The sequence below is a fragment of the Anopheles arabiensis genome, chromosome 3 (genome assembly GCF_016920715.1).
Source record: "Anopheles arabiensis isolate DONGOLA chromosome 3, AaraD3, whole genome shotgun sequence".
Lineage (NCBI taxonomy): Eukaryota > Metazoa > Arthropoda > Insecta > Diptera > Culicidae > Anopheles > Anopheles arabiensis.
Window position 1 is genome coordinate 88173760 of NC_053518.1, and position 23881 is coordinate 88197640.

At 42.9% G+C, this 23881-nt stretch overlaps 1 non-coding gene across 1 annotated transcript; it reads left to right on the forward strand.

Annotated features, from left to right (window-relative positions):
• Nucleotides 1-11821: 11821 nt before the first annotated feature.
• On the forward strand, nt 11822-11894 carry Trnar-ucg. Its single transcript has one exon. It is a non-coding gene; the product is annotated as a tRNA-Arg (tRNA).
• Nucleotides 11895-23881: the final 11987 nt, after the last annotated feature.

Sequence of the window (23881 nt, forward strand, 5' to 3'; positions counted from 1 at the left end):
ACACACACACACACAACACAGCAATAAGCCTCCTTGCATTGTTGCTCGCATGGGCGAGGGAATGAGGGACGGCTCTGCTGCATTTTTGCCGAACTGCATCCAATGCAAAATTGTCATTTTTCATCGTCTCCCGTACGGACTGCTGTCTCATTCCCTACCCTTTGCCGTACTATCTCTCTCTTTCTCTCTTCCTCTCTCTTTCTCTAAACCTGTTCTTTTATTTAGCATTGGCAAATCTTCTTCATTGCAGTGGCCCGCTGCAGTTGGGGGCCTTGCAGCAACGATGACGCCGTACCGAAATCACCTCTGGGACGCCGTCGTCGGCTTTTACCACAGAGTCGGGGACAGGGCAAGAAGAATAAATGCCCTACCAGCGGGCGAGCTTTCGGGATGTGATGGTCGCATTTACAGCATCAATAAATATGCATGAACCACCGCGCTACGCCGCGCGATGACAGCAGGGACAGCGCTGACAGGCAGTGTTGGGGACAGGTTGGCTGGATTGGCTACGCGGTACGATGACTAAACACGGTGGCCACACGTTCAACGCCCGGGTCCGATGAATCATCACCACCATCATCATCACCGGCGAGCTAGAAGCCTTCGTCGTCCTTCTATTACCAGGATCGCTTTGCACGAGGAATGGCGAGCTGTCAGTTACTTTTACACCCATTCTCATTAGAGATGCTTTCATGCCGGTCTAGCCGACAAAACGATCTCTGCCGCACACGGGGAATTTTATTTTTTTTGCACGTAGGGCTTCATAATAGCGGCCAGCACGCGGATCCTTTCCGACTTGCCTCGAGGGATTGAAGTCCAGCTAGAGCTGCAGCAGTCGAGTAAGTAAATCATTCCGTTTTAGCTCAGGTGAAAAGGCCGGTGGTTGCACGAATCATCGTCCAAACGTTACGCAGAGACTAATGCAAAGGAAAGTACTAACACAGTCCTGGGGGATTGTAAAGTCACTTCCCGCCACCACGAAAGGTCTGCTAAAAGGGACGGCTTTTATTACCGGCCAATTACTGACCGGCTGGGAAGGGTTTTAAATATTTGTATAATGCTATCAAATTAAGGAAAGAAAAGCATTTTCATTCTTCGGGTTGATTGGTTTGGTGTTTGAGTAGAGAAATGGACATAATGGGTCAAATACGCGGGTTTCGTGGAACGATCCCGTGGTACGATCGTGAGCTTCCAAGACTTACATATGCCCGTCATGGGATCAAATCTCATATGGACCATTCCCTCCCGTACCAAGGGGAGTGACTAATCTGATTATTCGACTGCTAAATTACCACTAAATGTAGTCTCGAAACCCTATGAAATTGCGCGTAGACATGACCTCATTAAGGCGTCATCCATCAATTACGTAACGCAAAAAAATGCCATTTGCTTCGAATCGCGCGTTACCTGCGAATCGCATGCTAATATCATCAAATGCGTGCCTTTTTACAATCAAATGCGTGCCAGTGCAGTTGTCACAGTACCGGAATGCAACGTGTTACTGCGACGATCCTTTGGTAAGTTTTTCCGTCCGTCCGTCCGTGGTAGCCAAATTCCGCCTTGAATTCAATCTTCAAATGAATCGGCCCATTGACAATGACGTTCGGCATTCGGCATGGTACATAAAAATAGCGAAATCCTTTTTTTTAGGCCGGCATAACCGCAGAGGTTGGTTATGTTACCAAGAGTAATCCTCGTTTATCACTCATTTGTTATTCGAAAAAAATATTGAAATGATTTATTACGCGTTACGTAGCAAAAGATAAACTCCCCCTCTCCCACATGTAACACATTGTAACGATTGACTACACTCCCCCCCCCCCTATCAGCGTTACATAATTGATGGATGACGCCTAGGTCGTTACGCAAACCAGAAGTAAAAGAATAGGTACCAGTTTCAAACTACTTGTTAAGTATATATTTTGTTATAATCACAAAAATAGCCAATTTTCATTTGTTTCAAACAATTGTTAAAGAGTGTGTCAAGCACCAACCATAAAACAATATTAAAAGCGCTTATTGTAACACACGTTATTATCCTGTTCGCTTTGGCCACAACCACATCAACTGTAAACGTTCCACGTAAATGAGCGTAGAAAACAGCAACCACCACAACGAGCTACTAGCGGCGCAAGATGGAAATTAAGATAAAATAAAGATAACAATAGACCCTCCGTACGCCACGATTCCATCCCACAGATTTATCATGCTCGCGGCCAAAAAACCAGTGGCAGCGTAAAGTATAAAATAAAACACCACTAAAACAGTGATGATAAGTGCTGCGATGACTGTTGGGAAACAGTTGCCCGTTGTTGCTTTGCCTTAGCGACCGCCGCATCCGCGAATGGGTTGTGTGTGTGTATTTGGTGAAATGTGCCTCACACATACACGTCGTAAAAATGGCTAGCCCTGCAAGAAAGCGGAGGGGGTGGGTGAGGTAATTTTACAACGCAGAAGGGTTGTGGGAAAAGCAATAAAAAGTGAAAATGATGTGCGAAGCAGCGATCGGCTTTTTGATGGATGTTGACGAAGCAGGAATCAAGTGTACGCGACGCGTTGGGTGAATACGAAAATGTGGATGGTCTTAATCTTAATAGGATTGTTCAGATTTCAAGTAGGGACTTTCAAACGTATGTTGTAATTTATACTTGTTTACTTGTTTGATTGAGGGGCAATAAAAAAATAGTTAAATAGTCTTTTTCTAAATTCGTTTTAGGCTTTAGGCTGTAAATGATATATGTAGTATTTGCAAAAAATCGCATTCCCAGCTATGTTACCAGTTATTTCTACAATATTTAATACTGTAAAAAATAATTTAAATTATGTTTAAATTAGTCAGCAGCAATAACAAATCTCACATGCATATAAAATCCTCAATTTTGGTAAAAAGGAATTTTACTTAATTCACACATATTTAAAGTATCAAATATCGAAGAAATAAAATAAGAAAAACTATACTCATTTAACAAACAAAGACACAAAGGATAAAAAAATGTAACATTCATAAACAAATGAATGAGAAAATGAATAATAGAAAAACAACAGTTGAACATACATATGTTAACAAACATGAAAAAACAATTAAAATAAAGAAAATAATATGTTTTTAACTACCGGTAACTACTTGAACGGCAACCAAGTTATTAAACATTATAAAAATGCTGAGAAATTATATAAATGAAAAAAAAGTAGTATTTTAATAACATAACTATTGGTATCCGATACTTTTGATTAAAAATCAACTAAACGTTATAAACATAAACGTGTTATTTGACAAGTTTAAAAAGTCGATGAATAAAATGAATAAAAACAAAATTAAAGTATCTTCCCAATAACATAGCTTTTCATACTACCTAATCATATGAAAGACCTACCATCCTTTACTTAAAATTTACAAACAATAGAGTGAAAGTTTACATAAGAAAATTAATTCTGTCAAAAGCTCAAAACACACGCAACCGCAACAAAAAAAAATACATCCTATTCAGCACACACATACACAATAACGTTTCTTTTCTTCCAGCATGTAACAAAGCGTTACGCACTTTGCACGCAAAACCACGCAAACGTTCTACGTTCTGCCCCGGTACCTATTCTCTCAGATGCAGCCAGCTCCACAAAACCCGCAAACTTACAAAAGTGAAATCAATCGCTCCCCGGATACCGTTGCGGACGCCATAAAGCATTTTCCGGCACGCGAACGAGAGAACTGCCTCCCCCCCCCGCCCTCCCCCTTCAAGCAATTCTGTACGCAAAAGCGGTAGAGTGCACGCGCCCAGGTTGGTGAATTTTTCATGTGACGCCAAATGTGACTCCCAAACCGGAAGAAGTTAAGATGGTGGTGGAGCATTGGAAGAAGCAAAGGAAAAAAAAAATCCGTAAAACAGTCTGCAGAAAAGCAAAGGAAGAAAAAAACATTAACAGAAAAGCAGCGCAGTCACGTCCCATCTTTAAAGGGTTACGCATAACGAGCATGTATAAGCCTCCTGTGCTGATGGAGTTGGAAGGAGAGCACAGCAGCTTTACTTACACTTCGCCAAACATTAGCTGCCGCGGCACAAGGATGCGGTCGATTGTTGCGATCATGCAAATCACGATAAAGCGTGTAGTAGTTAAAAGTTGTACAGAGAGCGAGAGAGAAAGAGAGGTATCAAATTTTACTACTCATTCGTGCAAAGAGGTGGAAAGTTCGGAAATTTCCATTGAAAAGAAAGCCTCCTTATTTCTGCTCGAGCATCCAGGTTCGATTGAATCCTTTAAGCAGCAGTATTATCGTCAACATTCCTTTTTTCCAATAGACTGGTTGTGTTTATAGGTAAACTGGGTTGGATTTTCACACAGCAAAACAAAAAACGATTAAACTATCACAGATATAGAACAGTAAAAAAGTAAAAGGGAAAGGTAAAAGCGACGAAACGACATCCTGATGATGATCCTTTGCCGTACACGCACACACCTACAGACACACCGCTCCGTGACGCAATCGAGTAATGAACACTCGAAACGCACCACCCGAGCTTAGCAGTAGTAGTAGGCTTTGGGGTGGGGCCAGTGTCTTCCACTTCACGAAACTCTTCCCCTCCGTCCCAGCCATCGACAACTTTCACGCCGTCCCGGGCGCAGCTAATTCGGCAAACTATTTTCGAACGATGCGGTAAAACGATTTTATTATACGATTATGATTCTCCGTCTGCATTCGGTGGCTACCGGGCCAGGTTTCCCCCTTGCTCATGCACGGTAGTAGGCCCAATAATGTTCCCACTTGCTCGTTTGCTCCACCATCACCGCCTTGCTTGGCAACAGCCCCTTTGCCTGAACACAGCCGACAGCCGGTGGCATCAATTCTGCTCTCAATAAATTCCCAATCAGCCATGGGGCGGAGGGGGTTAGGGTTAAGCTTACGCTGCTGCAAAGTCACACGATTATCAAACCTCCCCTCTCCGTTTTTTCATCCAACTCCAGTGTCTTGGAAAATTTCGCCATCGACGCAACGTAACTTTTGCAGCAACTTCAACCCCTCTCTTTCTACTGTGTGTCTGTTTGAGTGTCTCTGTGTGTGTGTGTGTGTGTGCTTGGGTGGACATAAATTCATAAACGATTTTCCACCCCGCAAACTCGTGGTTGGATTGGTATTGGCGTTCCCTCTTGCTCTGTTTTTTTGCGGGCTTCTATCTCAAGCATCGAACGACTTTTCTCGAGCGTTGAGGTTTGGGGTGAAAATTGCAACCTTCTTACCAAACCGGTCTTCTTCTTCTTCTTCTTATTCTTCCGTTGGTATAGTTTTCCATTAGGATCGGCCTGCAGTTTGTCTGCAGCGGTCAGCACCAGCGTTGGAGTGTAAGAAAAATGGCTAATCAAACGGTCCACCCGAGTCGGGCTACACTTGTCTTGTTGATCCTTTCAGCAACAGACACGGGAATAGACGGGAGGCGAAGATATTTATCACTTACGGTTGCATCTTTCGACCGAGATATGACGATCGATCGATAGTGATACACGACGGTTCGCCAACGACGGTAGAATGTCTTGGAAAGGGGTGGGGTTTTTCCGTTTTAAGCACAAAAATGCGTAATACATAATTCACCGTAATTTGTCTGCGGTTTGAAAAATGTCCTGGTGGGCAGGTGTTATTAATTAGTTCCTCGCAGTACAGTACGTAGGTCGATCGGTAAATCAAACCCTGTTTGCATTAGATTTATGCTGTTTCTTGTAGGCTTCTTGGTGAAAATGATTGCTTTTATTTTAAGCACCTTGAGCACCTGCATGCAAATGATCGAATTTTCTAGTAAGATAGTATTTCTTTCTTTTGGCACAACAACCATTGACAGTCGAGGCCTGTCTGCACACTAATGGGCTTGGCTTTCAGTGACTTATTTATTACCAAAGCAGGATAATCAGTCCTAGGTATGGGGACACGGTTCACTCGGGGCTTGAACCCATTACGGGCATATTGTTAAGGCTGTCGAGTTGAAGACTGTACCACCAGACCAGCCCTAGTGGTACACACAGTATGCTTGGAAAATTCCACAATTCGGTTGCAACACTCCATTATGTGATTGCAAACCTCCACAGAATGTTTACAAAACTCCACAGAATACTTGCACTATTCCACTACCCGTTTTGAAACATTCTCTTAACCGATTGAACTATTCCATTACAAGGTTATCGATGATATTATTGACATGTTCAGCGAGTTGTTCGGACGGACATTTAATTGACTCTTTCAGCGATATATTGAATTGTTCGGTTGTATATGTTGACATGTTCGGCGAAATTATTGAACTAAAGAAAAGTAAATTGCTTCTTAAGAACAACTTTTATCTGTAAAAATCGTCGTATCTAACGTCGAATCGTTGTTACTGGAGGGTCACTGGGACCCCTACCTTTGATAACTTGATCTACTATTATATATCTTGGACTGATCATTCATGTGGCCCCCCGGCGGCACTGCGTTTTATCGTATATATTAACATAAACATGTTAAAAGCTAAGATTAAGAATACGACACAAAGAACAACGAGTTATTTTATATCACTATTTTTTCCTAACCTAAAATCTCTATCAAATTATTAAAAATCAAAAATCATTTAAGCACAGACACAAACAACCATCCCTTAATACAACAACGTACACGCGCTTGTTTACAATATTCTTCAAAATATGCAAAATATACAATTACTTTTCCACTGTCATTTTAGCTGAATTATCTAGTCGGCAAGCAGTCCTGAAATGGCAACATTCCCGGACGTTCTGAACATGCAACCTTAAATTTGATAACTAGCTGCTAATGATGGTAGTATTAAAATGACCTCCAGCAAGTAAGCTTTCCTTTTTTTTTTTGGTTCCATTGCCAACCGTTGTTTGTTTCTCGATTATTACTTTTTTATCTTGATGTGGCATAGAACCACGTTTGACCGCTTTGCCGCGTGACTTTAACCGCTGTAATGATGGCCATCGTGTTGGAATGATATTAGTCGTCCTGATTGTAGCTGAACCGCAGCTCTGCAGGGAATACATCAGCAGCGCAGCAAATGGATGGGACAAACGAACGAAGGTTTTGTTTTGAGTAGCATACTTGTGCTGAAGTGTTTAGCAAGTATTGGAGGAGCATAAGTGGAATACGATTTAAATGATAAGCTGTAACGTAATAGCAAATTCATAAACGAGAACATCTCTTCTATTATGCCTGTTACGTTCAAAAGAAACGAAAAAAGAATAAAGCATAAAGTTACGCTCGTTCATCGTATCGCAACGGTACTACATCCTACATTACGATAATAACCCTCCCGTGGTGGTTATTTAGTGGTGCCCCAAGTTACACTCTTGTTCCAAATTGTTCGCAGAACTATTCCTGCTGCCATTTGGTGCTCCTTCACCCCGAAACGCTACACAGGGATGGATCCACACGAAAAAAAACTTTCATCGTGTGCGGCTTTTTTTGCGTGATTCATAAATTGTGAATTATTGCTTTGCGCTATCGGGGATGTTTTCTTGCTCTCTTCCACTCTTTCTATCCCCACCAAATGTGGTAGTAAATGAGACAAAACCGCATCCACAATGAGACCGACCGATGGGTTAGTGAAGAAAACGTTCATTGAATCGTGACGATTACAGCACATTCTATGGTGCAGCGTAGGGGACGAAAGAAGACAGAGAGAGATAGAAAACAACACCGAGGACTTGTACTTACCACACTAATAGACCAGACAGTGGCCCAAAAGCAAAGTTTGAGCAAATAGCTGGGCGAGAAACTCCCTTTCCCCCCTCCCCGTAAGCCATTGGACGTGGCTAAAGTAAAACAATTCACGTTCGGTCAAACTTTGGTGGCAACTGACCAACGACCTCATCCACAAATGAGCCTCCATTTGCTCTTCGGCTGCTGCTGCTACATCGTTTGTCTTTGCTTTGCCGATTGTTTTCACCACCTATATGTGGTGATTTTTTCTTTTAGCGAGGTGATATCTATGTTTGGCCTAGGGACTGGGGAAACAATTTGTCACTTTAAAGCAAAAGGCGAGCAATAAAAGGCACGGTGGCACCGAGCTGTACAGGGATTCCTTTTAGGTCCCAAGAGCTCTCCTGGACGGATGTCTTGAGCAATACTGCAAGTTTCTATCAAAATCACCTTCCAATGCATCTATATGGCTTACAGGGGTTTTGTGCACTGTTTCTAGACGACGCAAAACTTTTCCAAGACATTTTTGGCGATGTTTTTCCTGTTGTCAATTCATCGAGGTACATTTTTTTGTACAAAAGGAAGGTTAAATGTACTAAAAACAGCTCGAAGGTTTTAGAACAAAATAAATGAAACGATAGAGCAACCCTGTACAAATTGCTTCCCGTTTTTGTAGAACCCCTTTTTATCCAAAACCTGTACCACACCTTCGCGGTTGAATGAGACAGAAGGTTAGGCAGGCGAGAAGGTACCTTGCTGCACTGTGGAGCTCCTATGGCAACCCTGTCGAGACCGGCGTCACACCGCAACCGGTATAGCTCATCTGATTTACATTACCCATTGCTTATGACGACACATCATCGAACCGCAATTTGTGTCGCAATCTGGTCCCAGCTGGAAGTAAACAGACGGTACCTACAAAACACGAGGGGTAGGTAGGGGAGGGTCCGTGCAAAACGTGTGAACCGTAACCGCGGTTTGGCGCAACGTTGCAGCCTGTAGATTTGCCGCAAAGATCTGTGTCTTGCCATGCAGTAATTTTCCTCTCTCCAAGGACTCATGTTTAGGATGAAGACTTCGACATGATGCGCCACCGATAGTACCCCAACCCATCTCCCCTCTCTCGTGCTCGGGCAAGCGTATCGGTGGAGTCTGTACAAACTCGTGGTCAGCACAACTGCTCGCTCCGTCTCTATCGCTATCTCTTCCTTGCTCTCTGTCTCTATAGGGCCCAATCGTTGCCCGCAACCAGTTCAAAGTCCGCCGGAACGCCTGGGAGATGTGTCTCCAAATGACCTCCGATGTGAGAGGAGTGAGGACTGCAGTAAGGGACATCCTTTCCGAAGGGGGTCGACGACAGGCAGGACACAGGAGCATCCCTGGGCGTGGTCCACCGTAGCTTGGCGAAATGTGTAGCAACACATAACATCAACAGTTACACGGCGCGTCCGAGGGGGTAAAGTACGACCGTGTTGACTTTACCAGGCAAAATGGGAAGGCTCCCGTCCCCGGGGCGCTTCCTGCGGGCGCGCTTCTTGTTTGGCTGATAAAATATTTATCCACTTGGGCATTTTATTATTCTGCACATATGTGTCAAAGCTCCGTCCCCCCCTCCCTGATCCACACTACGATAGCTGTCCTGATACGGAATCTGTTGAATCTCGGCGTTCTCACCCTATCCCGGCGGAGGGGAGCAAGAAAAAAAAAAACGGTGCGGAATGGGTCGGAGATGTCAGAACCTCCACCGGAGCCTTGGTTAAACAGACTGCGGCATATTACTGCCGCGCGATGCAGTATCTTTACCGTGGCACGGAACAGTTACCCGGTGCCGTGAGTATGTGTATTTCGCTATGCGCCTGCCGTCCCTCCATCCCTTTCCATGGGTATGTGTGAGTGTCGACCACCCATTTGGCCCTCTCCCTGGAGGGACATGCAGGGAAGGAAAGTACCAGGATTTATGAAGATGTCGTCGCCGAAACCACGCCACCGCGGATACACGCGGGGTGGCTCTTCAGTTCTTTTAAAACTTCCGCACAAACTCGGTGACCCCTTACTACCCTAACACGTGCGCCCCCCACACACACATACCGGTAAATGGAAACAAATGGCCCAAAGTGCACTCGCGTGACGACGGATGCATTCCGATGCATCTACTTTCCGGAATTACTTTCCATCCGGGACAGCGAGGGAACCGAGCGCCAAGGCCTCGGCGATGCATTCCGAACTCACGGTACAACACTGCGGCGCGCTGCCGCTGCTGATTTATGGTTCCATGTAGCCCTCATCGCATAAACATACCAGAAGGGTGAGGAAGGAGAGTCATGTTTATTTCCTAGCAGCTTGTGCCGGTGGTGGTGAAGTTTTCTGCCTTTTTTTTTGTTTCCCGTTCTCAAGTTCCCTCTGCGAATGATTGCACTCGCGCTGGCAAACAGCCGTATCGCTTTCGATCGTTTTGCAAATGTCCTTTTGCACTTGCAGTGCAAAAGGATAACGATTTGGGTGCTATGCGTCTTGAATTTTTGCTGCCCCCAAATTGATATTATACGATTTATGTGCTTTGTGTGGTTTGCGAAGCAAAGTGAAGCATAATGCTTGAATAATTGTTAATTTTGCTAAGCGAAACAACATATATCCTTGCAATCCTTCTTGTAAGCGAAGCGATAATTTATCTCGTGTAGTGTTTTAAAATTTGAAATAATTGCATACACAGTGTTGTTACTCCTGGTAACAATCTGTTTATTTTGGTAGCTGGTTAGACTTTCTTGTAACTGGCTCTCGCGTATAGGGTTTTCGCAGCACAGTTCAAAAAATAGTCTTTCTTCTTTCGCTTGACTTTTGCTACTGTCCCTTTTACGATGGCGGCATTTTACTCGATCAGCTGATCTCCTTGACCTTGTTTGCCCTTAAGTTGACCGTAGATGAACTATTTCCTAATTGGCCCTAATGTTGGAGATCTAGCTGTCTCGTATTTTCGTCCTTGTCTGTATGTTATAGCGCCATTTGAGGGATTTATTGCGACTTATTCGAGATATTAACAAGATAGCTCGATATATGTCAACATTCGCCTGACAGATCTCGCACGAGGTCGATCGAAAGAGAAAACAATGTAAATAATACCAAACAAAATAAATATAGGTACTATCAATAAGTAATTTCAATAAAAAAATAACAATAAAATAAGTTACCGAAATGAACTATGACGATTAACAGAAAATAGACAATACAATGAAAGTTTACAAGACTTTCTTTAAAAAAACGATCAATTTAGAGGACTTACAACCATGCCAAACAATCGATAGCATTGCCTTACAAGTACACTTGGGTTGAACACCCAACTTCTAAGTAAAATCAATTGGTATTTGTTGCTAAAATCTTAAAAAACTAATTGGATGTCCCTTGTTTATTAGAAAAGATCAACATCTACGCGCATTCGAGATCTTCTCGTAGTTTGCTTGTTGCTGGTGTTCCTTATATGGATACAGCGAACCGTTTGCAGCTATGACAAGACAATTCAAGACATGGTCCCATCACTTTGATTTTAATTTAACAACCAACGCAATTAATGAGATTATTTTGTTAATTTTCAATTTTGACGACACCGCATCAAGGCAGATGTTAGGAGAATAATTTAGGGATTGAGTCGAAGATAGTTATTAAGTAATCAGTTTGTCTTGGCCTCAAAAGAGCTATGACATGTATGTCATGTTGGTTAATAAATAAATAATATGAAAATGAAAATAGACTGTAATAAATAAAGTAAAGATCCAATACTAAAACCACGTCCGGTGATTTCCTGACCATGTTTGTCTGCAGCAGAGTAGCGACCGTTTTAAAATCGGCTCTGTTTCCCTTGCATGTCCTTTTTGTGATAATTATTAATAATGCAAGAAAGTCAAATTAGTAGAACAATTTTCAGGACATATTAATGCATTCCTCTTGCACCAAACAACCCTCTTCTCTTACACGTTCCATACCCTCCTCATGGAATGACACACACTCGCTACAGCGTGAAGGCTCGTCCTCCTGATAAGAGCGCCGCGACCTGACGCATGCGCACGCCGGCGCCCCTTAGGTCGGGAAAATTGCCTGGAAAACTGTACACTTCCACCGAGAGCAAAAAGGACATTTCATTTCCATCATACAAGCGGCCGTGTGGCCTAATGGAGAAGGCGTCGGACTTCGAATCCGAAGATTGCAGGTTCGAGTCCTGTCACGGTCGACCGCGCGCTCGCTTGAAGCTTCATTTTTGCTGTATTTGGAAAAATAAAAGTGCCCGTGAATTGATTTTTTGTTTTTGTTCAACTAGCACTGCAAAGGAAAATCATTTTTCTGCAGCCGAAAAAAAAGGAAGAAGCACAACTGGACGAAACAAATCGGCCATTCGTCTCCGCTGATTTAATAAAGAAAATTAATATTCATTGAATTTGGCTGATCGTCAGCGAGAGATAGCCCACGGCCATGTGTCCCGGTTCGAGGACAGAACGAGTCCGATGCCTATCTGTCGTGTCGAAAGTTTCTTTTTTGGACAAAACAGTGCGAGAGTAAAACGGAAAAGAAGCAGGAAAACTCATTTCGAAGGGGCTTATTAACACAAATGTGGTGTCACTGACCACTCAGTCCCTACCAGATAAAGAGAGAGAGAACCCTCCGAGGTTCGTGCTTTCTATGGCCCCAACGAACGAACCATTCTGCTAATGTGAGCAGAAAACTGTCTCCTTTTGCCGGAGCCATCAATCCGCTTACTAAACTCCGAGAGGCGCAACCCACACCCAGCAGCATTTCAATTAGCTGACTGGTTGGCGAATTAAAACGCGTAAGCCCGGCCGTGACCAAACCAACACGGCACATATTCCGTCGCGTATTCAAGGTATGTTATAATTACAGCGAGCTTACCCCGCTGCCATTTCCCTGCTGGCAAAGTAGAGCGTGTGGCAAAGGGCAAACTCATTACAATGCGCATTACAGCGCCACCCGATGCTGCCGATGTAAGCGCGAATTACGCGCGTACTGAAGGTAAGTTTACGATTTTAGCGCACCAATTTTTTACGATTACCCCCGTTCCCTCTGTCTTCGATTTGTGGTCAACCACCCATCCGCCATTGCTCGGTGGAATTCACAGCCCTCAGGCTTTCCAGCTTCGGCAAGCAGCTCCATTCAATCATTCGATCCACAAACCATCTCGGGCGACCGCATGTTTATCGACGAGTTAAAAACATCATGTCGGGAAGTTGGTTGGTTGGAGCGGGCGCAGTGGCACACAAAGGATTGCAGTGGAAAGAATCAAGGTGTGGATGTGGAGTGGACATTCAGTAAGGCCGTGACCATGGCCGATCAGCGTTTTTGGCAGCGTTTGTTCGCAAGCGAGCGAGGAGGAGCAAATTATCGGATCACTTTCCACGTACCGTATGGGGTAGAATACAAGGTATCACACACATACATACATACATACACACACAAACACAGGGATGTATACAGTAGCCGCTTTAACCGGTGCGGATTACAGTGGTTATGGTTTTGATCGTAAATTCCCTGCCCAATCCAGTTTTCCCTCCCGCTAACAGGGAGTGCTTGGCAGGGAGAAGGCTTGCTTTCACACACACACACACACACACATACGCACACAGCTGTTTCAGCAGTCCCTTTCACCAGAGGGACTCCCTTTTCCGCACGCGGGCCTGACACAGCCGTGAAACGTACCAAGCGCCTCCATGTCGTGTTAGGAGAAATCGAGTAAAACTCGAGCATGGCGTAAATAAACGGGGATTATTATTCATTGATCCCCATTCTACACACACACACGCGCGTACACTCGACAAGGGGAAACTGATAGAGCTTTGCAGCTAACCGCTAGCGAACATTCAAATTACGACCGGTACGGGCAAAAAATTGTTCTTGTAGACATAGGTTCGAATGGGAAATTATGTTGCGGTCCTCCGAAACCGTTCACCCAACATTCCCTTCTCCCCTCCCCTGCATCGAAGTACCTGTGTACCTGTGTTTATGCATACGCACACACATACACATTTATTCTAATGGACTGCGACATGCCACTCGCACGTCAAGCCCCGGGTTTTCGCACCGTTGTCGTCAGCATCGTTAGTCAAAAAGTAGCTGATGTGTTTTGCTGGCAGGCGGCCGCGGAGAATGAGCAGACGCAAAGTGGGGTGCAATTGATGGGTTTTACGACTTCCTGCCTCCGCAAAGGGACTGCCGAAAGGGATTAATCACTCATAATCTTAATCGGGCGGGGGTAACGGGCGATGGGTTAACCACATCAATGGGCAGATACATTGGGGGAGAAGGAGCAGGAGAAGCTTTACTGCTCGGTGTAATCAATGCTGGAGGTTTGCCTTTAATTTTAATCGCTGTTTTGAAGAGAGTAACTCATCTTTTCTGTATAACTGATGAGGAATGAAACGACTGGACCCGGATCCTGGTGGATGTAAATTAATATTTTAAAAATTATCATATGATCTCGGGATGATGCAAGAAATGCGGAATTGAAAAAGAGGACAAAGGAATAAATATGTTTTAATGTTATATAGATATCTGGCATGAGGTTGATAAAACACAGAAAAAGCATTTAACCCTCAATAAGATTTTTTTAAAATGGAAATGGCGTATAATATGGAAAAGAATAATTATGTAAAAGGATGAAATATAAAGCTTTTTTAAGATTCTCTAATGTTCTACAAAACATCTAAGAAACATAACATTGTATAACTAAGGTCACACACTAAACAATTTGTTCACAAATTCACCGGAAAATACAAGAAATTAGAAAATAAATCAATAAAAAACATTCAATATGTGCATAAGCTTATCTCAGCTGATCATTCCTGACATAGTCTAAGGTATTATGTACTTGGTATTTCGATTCTAAGACAGTTTCTAATACAGTAAATATCTGAATATTAAAGATAAGATAACTTTATTTATTTTTAAGTATCCTGCTCGGGGTCAAATCATTCCTAGGTGCAATTAATATTTATATTATTTATTTATATTTCTCCCTTGAGGCACGTCCGAAGTACAACAAAATGGCTTCGAGTGTAGTTGTCCAAATGTTACCGTGTAAACCTGTTCCAACAGATATGATCTAAACCACACAATTATGATTTCTGGCGAACCGAGTTTTTTTATCTTTGCTAGCAGTATACCGTGCGATATACTGTCGAAATATTAATAACATATTCTCTAAATTATTATACGCTACAATTTTCACTATATCTAGATAAACGGTTCCGCTCAGCAAATCTTCTATTCCACCACCGATTTGAAAAATAATGACTTAATTTACACCGCAAATCATCCACCAACGGGGAAAAAATAATTATTTCTATTCGCGACGCTCCAATTAATCAAAGTTTTAGTGCTGCAACTGTACCCCTCACAGGTACCATCACCACCCGGGCCACCCGGGAAGGCACTCATTATCCAAACATATTACGTACCATACCGCGACCAGCGCCGGCAGCAGCAGGCGCCAATCCAAAACGGGCAAGTAGGAACTCTCATTAATTTGTCCCCGTTTGCCCGATGATTAAAACTTGTGTGCATCGATCCACTGCACCCTCGCAGACAGGACTACAGTAGTCACAGCGGTACTCTCACGCGGCTCTTTGTAGGACCTAGTGGTTTTAGCATGCTATTAGAAAAGTTCGCTTTTCCACTGCACGGGAGCCAGTATAGCAGTAAAGGAAAACAAAAACAACGCAAGAAACTTTCTCTACTCTAACCTGCCTTTTACTGGTTTGTCAGCCCTCGACCCAGGTATGGTTTGATTTCAATCGGTGTGCGTGGCCGTACCAGAAACTATCTCAGCAGTGTGGTCGTGCACATGTCGTGGAGTGCAAGCACTCGCAAAAGGACATTATTTATGAACTGCAGTGTGCCTTTCGTGCAGTAACGATCAAGCCTAAAAGGCCCTAGGGAGTTTTGGGTAGATTTTTTTCTTATTTTTGTCTAGGCTTTCGCTATAGGCTTTCTTTCTTGAGCAGTAGGTAATATCCGCGTGGCGTGAACGCGCGGTGGCGTGAGCTTGGTAATTTTCACAACTTTACAACCACAACGGTCGGTGACTGGCGGTAGTTAAAGAATTGCAATTACTACGTCCACCGTATCTGGGTTGCAGCGCAATTTGAAGCGCAAGTCAAAAAATGATTGTTATTCCAAGCCAAACATGTTGGGAGAGGTAAGGCACAAAAACAAGATTAGACAAAACAAGAAAAGACTATGACATGACGGATTTGTTTGAATAGTGTTTAAAAATAGGTTCTTTAGCATTCTTATAATGGGAATGTTTTCAGGTGGTACGATGGAGTGATTGCGGCATGATACAGTACTCTTAATAGAGAATTATAATTGATAATTATGTCAGAACTTCAGAGAGAACGTCAAAAAGTCAAATTTGACTCAAGTTAAAATATATTTCAAGTTTATAACATCTTTGAGGCAATTCATTGATAGAATTGATAGAATTTGAACATATTTTACTAAACTTATGTTTGCAAACGATTGAAGCTATGATGAACCGTATACAATTACGTATATGTAACATTTCGCTGAATTGTGCTGATCCCATTTCCTCCAACCGGAACACTTCAGAACAGAACAGAGAAGTCCAGAACATTCGCAATCGAGAAAGATAGCAGAAGGCTACATTTTGTCACTGTTGTCACCCTTTTCTACGGTTCTTATTTCAACCTCTGAAACGATTGTACTTCCCTTCGCGTGATCCACACACCAAAAAGATATCGTAGGGCTCGAGAAGAACCATCGACAAAGAACCATTCCCTCCACACAGGGAGAATTGTCGATCGTCGCTCCAAACACATCCCCCCGGCGGATGTGATCGTCTGAAAAGCTTCCGCGGTGTAACGTTACCCACTATTCCATGGGACGAATCTTTTCTAGGGTCACGATCGTACTGATACATTCCTTCCAACGATCGTCACCATCACGAACCGCTCTTTATTGTACTGATTCAAACATTTTGGAAGAGATCTACGGGGAAAACACGTCAGTTGAGCAAGCTGTAAGGAATCAGTGCGAGAACGAACCCCGTCCAGCGTTAGTCGTGATCAAGTGGTCGGCCTGAGCTGAAGCTACTTCGTGTTTCGCAGTGTTGAGAGTGCTGTAGCAAATGTGTTTAATATTGTAGAGTTTATTTGTTAAAAACTATCTAAGCCAGAGATTGTTAACTTTTAAAATGGCTGTTAAGCTAAAAGTATGATGAATTGAAAAGTGTGAAAAAGGTGATCCTCGAGGGAACCATTATTAGTCCTTGTAAGCTAATTATTCCGATATATATTGTCATACATAGACACGGATATTGAAACAAGTGTCGGTGAGTGCAAAATTAGCTAATTAAAATAACTCAAGAACGTGTGCTACAAATTAAAGGGAGTATCTACTTCTTCGTAGTAAAATGTTCAGAGTTTCTTCAAAGCAGCTGATAATGGTTAGATAAACGCATAGTTATTTGTAATAAAGTTATTAAGAATAAAAAGTCTAAGAATACAATGTACTCTCTCTAATCTGAGACCTCTCCTATTTGAAAATTTCCTATTATTTGAACATTTTAGACAGTCCTTTCATTTTTAGTACATTTTTGACCCACTAATTTGGAAAACCTCTGAAATATGAGTCCCTTTTATTTGTGTATGGTGTTGCCACATGGTTATTGAATGATGGATACTCCAATTTGAAAAAGTGTTCGCAGTTTCCTATGTCAACAGTCAACACTGCATATTAAGTGTTCAAGCTCTTTCTAGATTGTATAAACTTTCATTCCCTTTCAATCTTTCCAATTTGGAAACCCCTCTTATTTGACAATCCTATTGGCTCTCATATAAGAGAGAGTAGACTGTATTTCCAATGTATGGTAACATTTAACACATAACTAGAACATTGTTAGAGAAAGCTACAATTATTGTGGAAAGTGTTTTATTAAAAGTTTTAGTGTGTTTATAGTAAGAAAAGTCTCTCTTTGGATTCAGTATTTATAACTAGTAATGGTGTCAATAATAAAGAAGGGCGCTGAAGGTTCATTGAATTTAAAGCAAATTCTGAATTCAGGAATTTCTGAATTTAAGGAATTTTTCTGAATTGCTGCAAGCCCCTTATATGTCGATACATTATTACCCTGAATCAATGTTTTTAACTATGTTAGCTAGCTACTGCTTAAAAATAGTATGTAAATTTATACATTATAAATTTCCTACACTATAAAAAAATATAATCTCCAAAGCACCGCTGTAAGCTAATAGACATCGCCACAAATACAGGTACCGCAGATGCTACTCCTCCTGCATTCCTTCATTTCATTCGCAAGCTGCTCGTTTTGTCTAATACACTCTATTTTCCCAACTGCACTGTGTACACACTCACACACACACCACACACACATGGCAACCAATGGGGCTGTGTACAAAGTGTACCGAAAATTGCAGCATTTCCCAACAATGTCATTTTTCCCCCCTCGGGAGCACCACCCCACTCCTTCTTGTACTGGAACCAGGAAACCTTCAACCGACGAAGCCCAAGTATTTCACTTGTTTGGTTTGACACTCCACACACACAGGAGTGGAGCCTTTCTAGTATGCCACCGCATGCTTCTGGATGCTCTTTTCACGGTAAACAGAACCATCCGCGCGCGCTCAAAAGAAAAATGAAAGAAAAGCGCAGGGAATATAAAGAACAAAACAAACAAACGAGCTGAGCCCGCGTGTGTTGAGTCGCCCCAACCGCAAAAAAAAACGGAGGGGAAAAAGGGGCTCAACCAGCAAACCATTTGTAGCATTCGTTAGCAGCAGACAGGCAGGCAGCAAGCAGGCAACAGCAACGAAACACAGCGAAACAACAACCGCAGAGAATTCTTTCACCATTTTTACAGCATTACCATAAATGCAATCATAAATTTGGAGCCCATTCCCAACGACACTTTTGCACACACCGTTACAACGGGGCTTCTTCCCGTGGCCTGCACACACACATGACACATTTGTAACGGAATAGAGGGAGTGGAGAAAAGCGCCAAGAGAGAGTGAGAGAGTCACTTAGTCGAGACAAAAAGGTTTTTAAAAGAAAGAAAAAACCGCAAACCGCGGCAAGCACTTGGCAAATCTGTGATGTTTAAGCTGTGTGACAAATTATGACAAGGACGTGATTTTTATTCCTTCTAATAAATTTCAAACAATCTGTGGCCCGATGCGGCTTACACCACCAGAGCGCGATGAGGGGTGAGTTGCCGTTCTGTTGCTCTGTTCTAGCTTCGCTCCTTTCGCGTTCGCTGGAAGCCAATTTTTACTGCACGCGCGGCCAATCTGTACACTCTGCCAACGGTTTCCACCCATGCACACTATCAAGCGTTCTTGCCTCTGTCGTGTGTGTGTGTGTGTGTGTGTGTGTGTGTGTGTGTGTGTGTGTGAATGTAAAATTTTACTTAGCCAAAATGTTGAAAGTAAATACGCTCGCCCCCTCGCGTTTCGTGTGGCTTGCACAGACGGCGATGATGGTGGGACAGAGAGAAAAACCCGTAGTAAAAAAAAAGAAGGGCTCCATGGTGGGAGTTTTCACCGAAATTTTCCAACCCACCCAAGCACATTACTGTCCTGCCAGCCCGCTTTTGTCTCTGTTTGGTGCTGGTAAGTGATACATTTTTATTGAATCGTTGAACGGGCGACAAATGGGTAACTGTTGCACATGTGTGTTTGCCCAAAAAATCCCATTGGAGCCGCGCGTGGGATGGAACAAAAGAGCGGTGGGGGGATGAGGCGCCCCACTTCACAACCACCTTCGCACACACCCGGTGGAGGGAAGGATTGTGGGTTTTAATTCCATTGCACAACTGTTTCTCCCGTTCCCGCAAAACCGCCGAGACACTTGGAGGTTTTGTTGCTCGTTTTGTTTCTTTATCAAGCTGAATTGTTGCTTTTTCTTGTTTTATTTGATCGAAATGTTCGATCAATACGCATCTCACCGACTGTTTTCTGTGTGGCATTTCATCGGTTTTTGTGCGTTTTCAACATACGCACATTATTTAATGTCACCCTTCGTCGGTGAACGGGGTGGTGTATGGGGTGCCAGCGCTTTATGGATGCTTTTCGGGGACGATGCGACAATTGTGTGCTGCAAGTAATTCAATATGTTGCCGCTGCTGATTTGTGGTTTTCGTGAGATTTTTTTTGTTTTGTTTGCTCGCTCCTTTTCGCCCGTCCCGAAATAAGCGCCATCAATTCCCCTCTCGATCGGATTGATATTGTGGTGATTTTTATTGGATTAACGGTTGCAGCGCACAAGATGAACGCACGCACCGATGCTCCGATGGGGTTTTATTTCCGAGATTTGCGGCAATAAAAAGAGGAGTTTGTGAAAAAGCATGCCCGTGCCCGTACCCGTGGTATTGTTCTTGCTCAAGTAATAGTTCCGCTTAATGTTTACGCAACGGGAATGCGATTTTGAAAGAAATGGATTACTGCAGAATACATTGCAGGGGTTTTGGCGAGCTTTCTTTTTTTTGAGAATTTCACATGTTTTTTATTTTAGTTTTTATGTAATATGGGTGGAAGAGTTCAACAGTTCATAGGGTTAGAATAAATCTGGGAGGACAAATGTGAGATATGTTTGTAAATGTCACTGATTTTTGTAAAACTCCATTATATCAATCATGGACTAATTTAATACCTGCTTTTGTATTCATAATATGGCTTCTTTAACCACAAAATCATCCTTTCGTCTATTATATTTCATATGATTCTTTCTATTTCATTGAGGCTTTTGAAAGAGAAACAGAAAAAATAGGCATTTGGTACCTTCTACGTATACCAATCAATATTCTTACACACCATCTTCGCACCATCTCTCTCAGTATTGCTTACGGCCTACTATTCATTGCTAAGAATAATTAGCTGCTTGGGAAATTTGCACTAAAATTTGGTCAATATTCCAGCCTTAGAAGCTTACGACTTTCTTTATGGTAACTTGCTTGAACACTTTGAATGTCATGACTATCATATATGATAGCCAGTTATGGTTCCTGGGGGACATGGCTATTATATACGATAGTCAGAGATTACTGATTTTATCTCTTAATATAATCTAACAGATAAGGCGTAATTTACAATATGCTAAAAAACATGATTAATAACCCTTTCATGCACATGGTTTTCGCAAATAATATGTTTCCCCTTGTTACTGAATCATTTAATGATACTCATTACAGGGTTTTCCAGGAGTTCTCAGTTCTGACTCCTTCTTGCGTGAAATAAACTTAATGTAACGGGAATTGGTCTCTACAGCACCCTTGTTGAACAAATCCAATAGGAATTTCCGATCATATGAAGTTCACTTCTCATAAGAGAGAGTCAAGGAAGAGTCCCACAACTATGAGAACCCCTGGAAAACCCTGTAATGGTGAAAAACCAAAACTGTAAATCTAAAAAAACACATTCCATTGATAAATAAACTGTAGCTCTAGTTATGTTGTATTGTATATATTGTAATGTATGTACTCTAGTTATATTGTCAATGTTTCAACGAGCTATTTGATGGAAAATATTACTTAAAATATCCACTAAATGAAAACTTACTTTCTTTAACACTGTTGTATTCCCGACAACAAGACAACAACCAATTGAATATTAAAGTGATCAAACGTTTGTCACCATTTCATTCGGCTCTGAAACATATTTTTACAACATTCGATTATTTTGTTCAACAAATTCGGTTATTTTGTGTTGTTTTTTTTATATTCTGTGAATTTTAGAAATTGTCTGAGGAGCTACAAAAACGACACAATCGTTGTGAAATGATGAGGTTTTTGTTTCAAAATAACAGAAAACAATGAAACAATAACCATCCAATAAAGTTTAGCTGCATTTACGTAATTACTGAGCATCATCATCAGTGATGTTCTATTTTCAAATGTATGCATTCATATGTTGCGTATCTCACATACCTAATATTATTCGTCAATGTATGTGCATGCCATTAAATGAATTAAGCTTGCCGGACTCTTACAAACACACCACCATCCTGCCGGTTCATATTAAACGATTCCCACCACTACCACCCCGAAACCCGCAAAGCGAATCAATTTGCTGTGACTTTTGGTCAGTCTGTTTACTGACTGTTTTCCGGAACATAGTCGTAAAGTGTTGTCAACGGACTGCCAAAAAACAACCGAACAAACGCAACCAAACCGGTGATTAACTTCAAAGACTGCTCTCATTCCAGCTACCAGAGCAAATACAGTAAAATAAGAAAGTCTAAATTGTGGAAATAGTTTTCATCCCTTACTCCAAAGTCACACATTCCCACTGCTCGAGAGTGCCTTCCCCAGAGTGAGGCAATGTTAAGCGTCACGCGACCTCCACGAGAACCGGTTTGAGACCGGACTCGGGGCTCGGGTCGGTAAGGATGGTCGTAAATTTTCCGACCAGCCTTCGAGTGTTGAAAACTAATTTCGACAAAATTGTCATAAAAAGCTGCTGATCTGAGCGCTGCAGCTACGAAGACTTCTGGGAAAACTTCCCCTAAACGTGGGGGAAAACCTTACGCCTCAGCAGTCGTCGGTACACATTGCAACTTTGATGGTGCGTAAAGATCTTCTGAAGATGTGTTTTTTTGTATGCCAAAAAGTTCCACACTTTCGAGAAGCAGCTCGCCAAAACCAGCGTTGGTCAGTAGCGAAGGAAAACACTAGAACTCTGGGGGACGAAAAACTAGAATACCGCTCAAAAACTCATCCTAAAGAGTCGCAGAGTTTTTCACGTTGGAAGGACCAACAGGACACAAACAAAAGGCTGAACCAAAAATCGCGAGCCCATAAATTATTTCCCTGCCCTTTCGATGAATGATTTTGCGCACGCCAGGAGATGGGCACAAACACAAAAACCCAAAAAGGAAAAATACTTCATTTTATGTCGATAGCGCGTCGATCGGGGGGGTTGGGCGCCCGTCTTTTTTTCTCCATCGCCCCGCTGTGTAACGACCAAAACCGGGCCAATCGGTCACACTGGTTCTGGCTTCCTTCCGCTTCAGAATTGTCGCACCAATTGTCTCACACGCACCAAAAAAAAAACGCATTGCGTACAAGCGACGAACGCGAGCGCGAACAGTTCAGTAGGTTTTTGGGGATATTAAAATTTCGCGCGTTCATCCCCCCGCTGGGAGCAGTGCTTTGTCTTATTCGAACACGCTGCTGGCGATTTTTTTCCGAACAACGAGAAATAAAAACAACGATAACCCGACGACAGTAAGTCTGCCGAGACTCGCCGAGACGCCGACGGAAACCTGCAGCCCAATATCGCGGCGCGGCACAAAAGGGAGCTCTCCTGGGCTGGCCGGCCGGCCGGTGCCGAACTTTACAACAATCAATTTATCTCTTCAGCGCCCCGAATGCACCATCTCTACACATGGAGCCCACCGAATCTGCCAAAGGTTCGTCCGGGTGGAAAAGAAAATTGATGCAAAAATCCCTGCTTCCTCTGTGGATTGAAAATGCCCAAAACGAAGGGAAAACTCTCTCTTTCTTTGTCTTCCCCTTTGCTCCCTTCGATGCGGTAAGATTGTCGAGGAGGCAAACGCTGGGGCAGAACTGTCGCCAGCGGGCCTGCTACGTGCCTTGTTTCCGGTTTTAACGTGCCGGAAGCAGTCTGCCACGCACGACCCCGTCGACCTTTGCCCTCTTTCTTAGGGCTTTTTCTCCCCGTTTGTTCTTACTCCTCTTTTGCCGTGCCATTTGTCAAGCGGAAAATTGCTTGAGCACGGAAGAAAAAGGGCATGAGGAGGGGTGCCGATGCCCCACAAATCCTAAGACAAACGGCCTATGCAAAACCTCGAAGGAGCACCAGCCCTTGAGTAAGTTGTTGAAGATGATAAAAATTCCAATCATCGGAAAAAAGTCATCGGCAGCGGAGGAAAGCGGACATGAAGTAGTCGATTCAAATCGGCCAGCAACGTGTCCTCGCCCGCTCTGTTGCTGCCTGCCTGAACGGGGACACAGGCAGGTCACATATCAGATTTTATGTTGCGCCTCTTTTAACATCACTACAGAGGGAAAAGGAAAACCACAGCTCGTCACTGGAACACTTTTCGGACATTCCAATACTAGAGCTGGAGCTGATGCTAGTAGCTGGTGTGTACATTTGCTTATCACCAATTCAGCTGCCGTCCGCTATGTCTAACATAACTTACCTCATC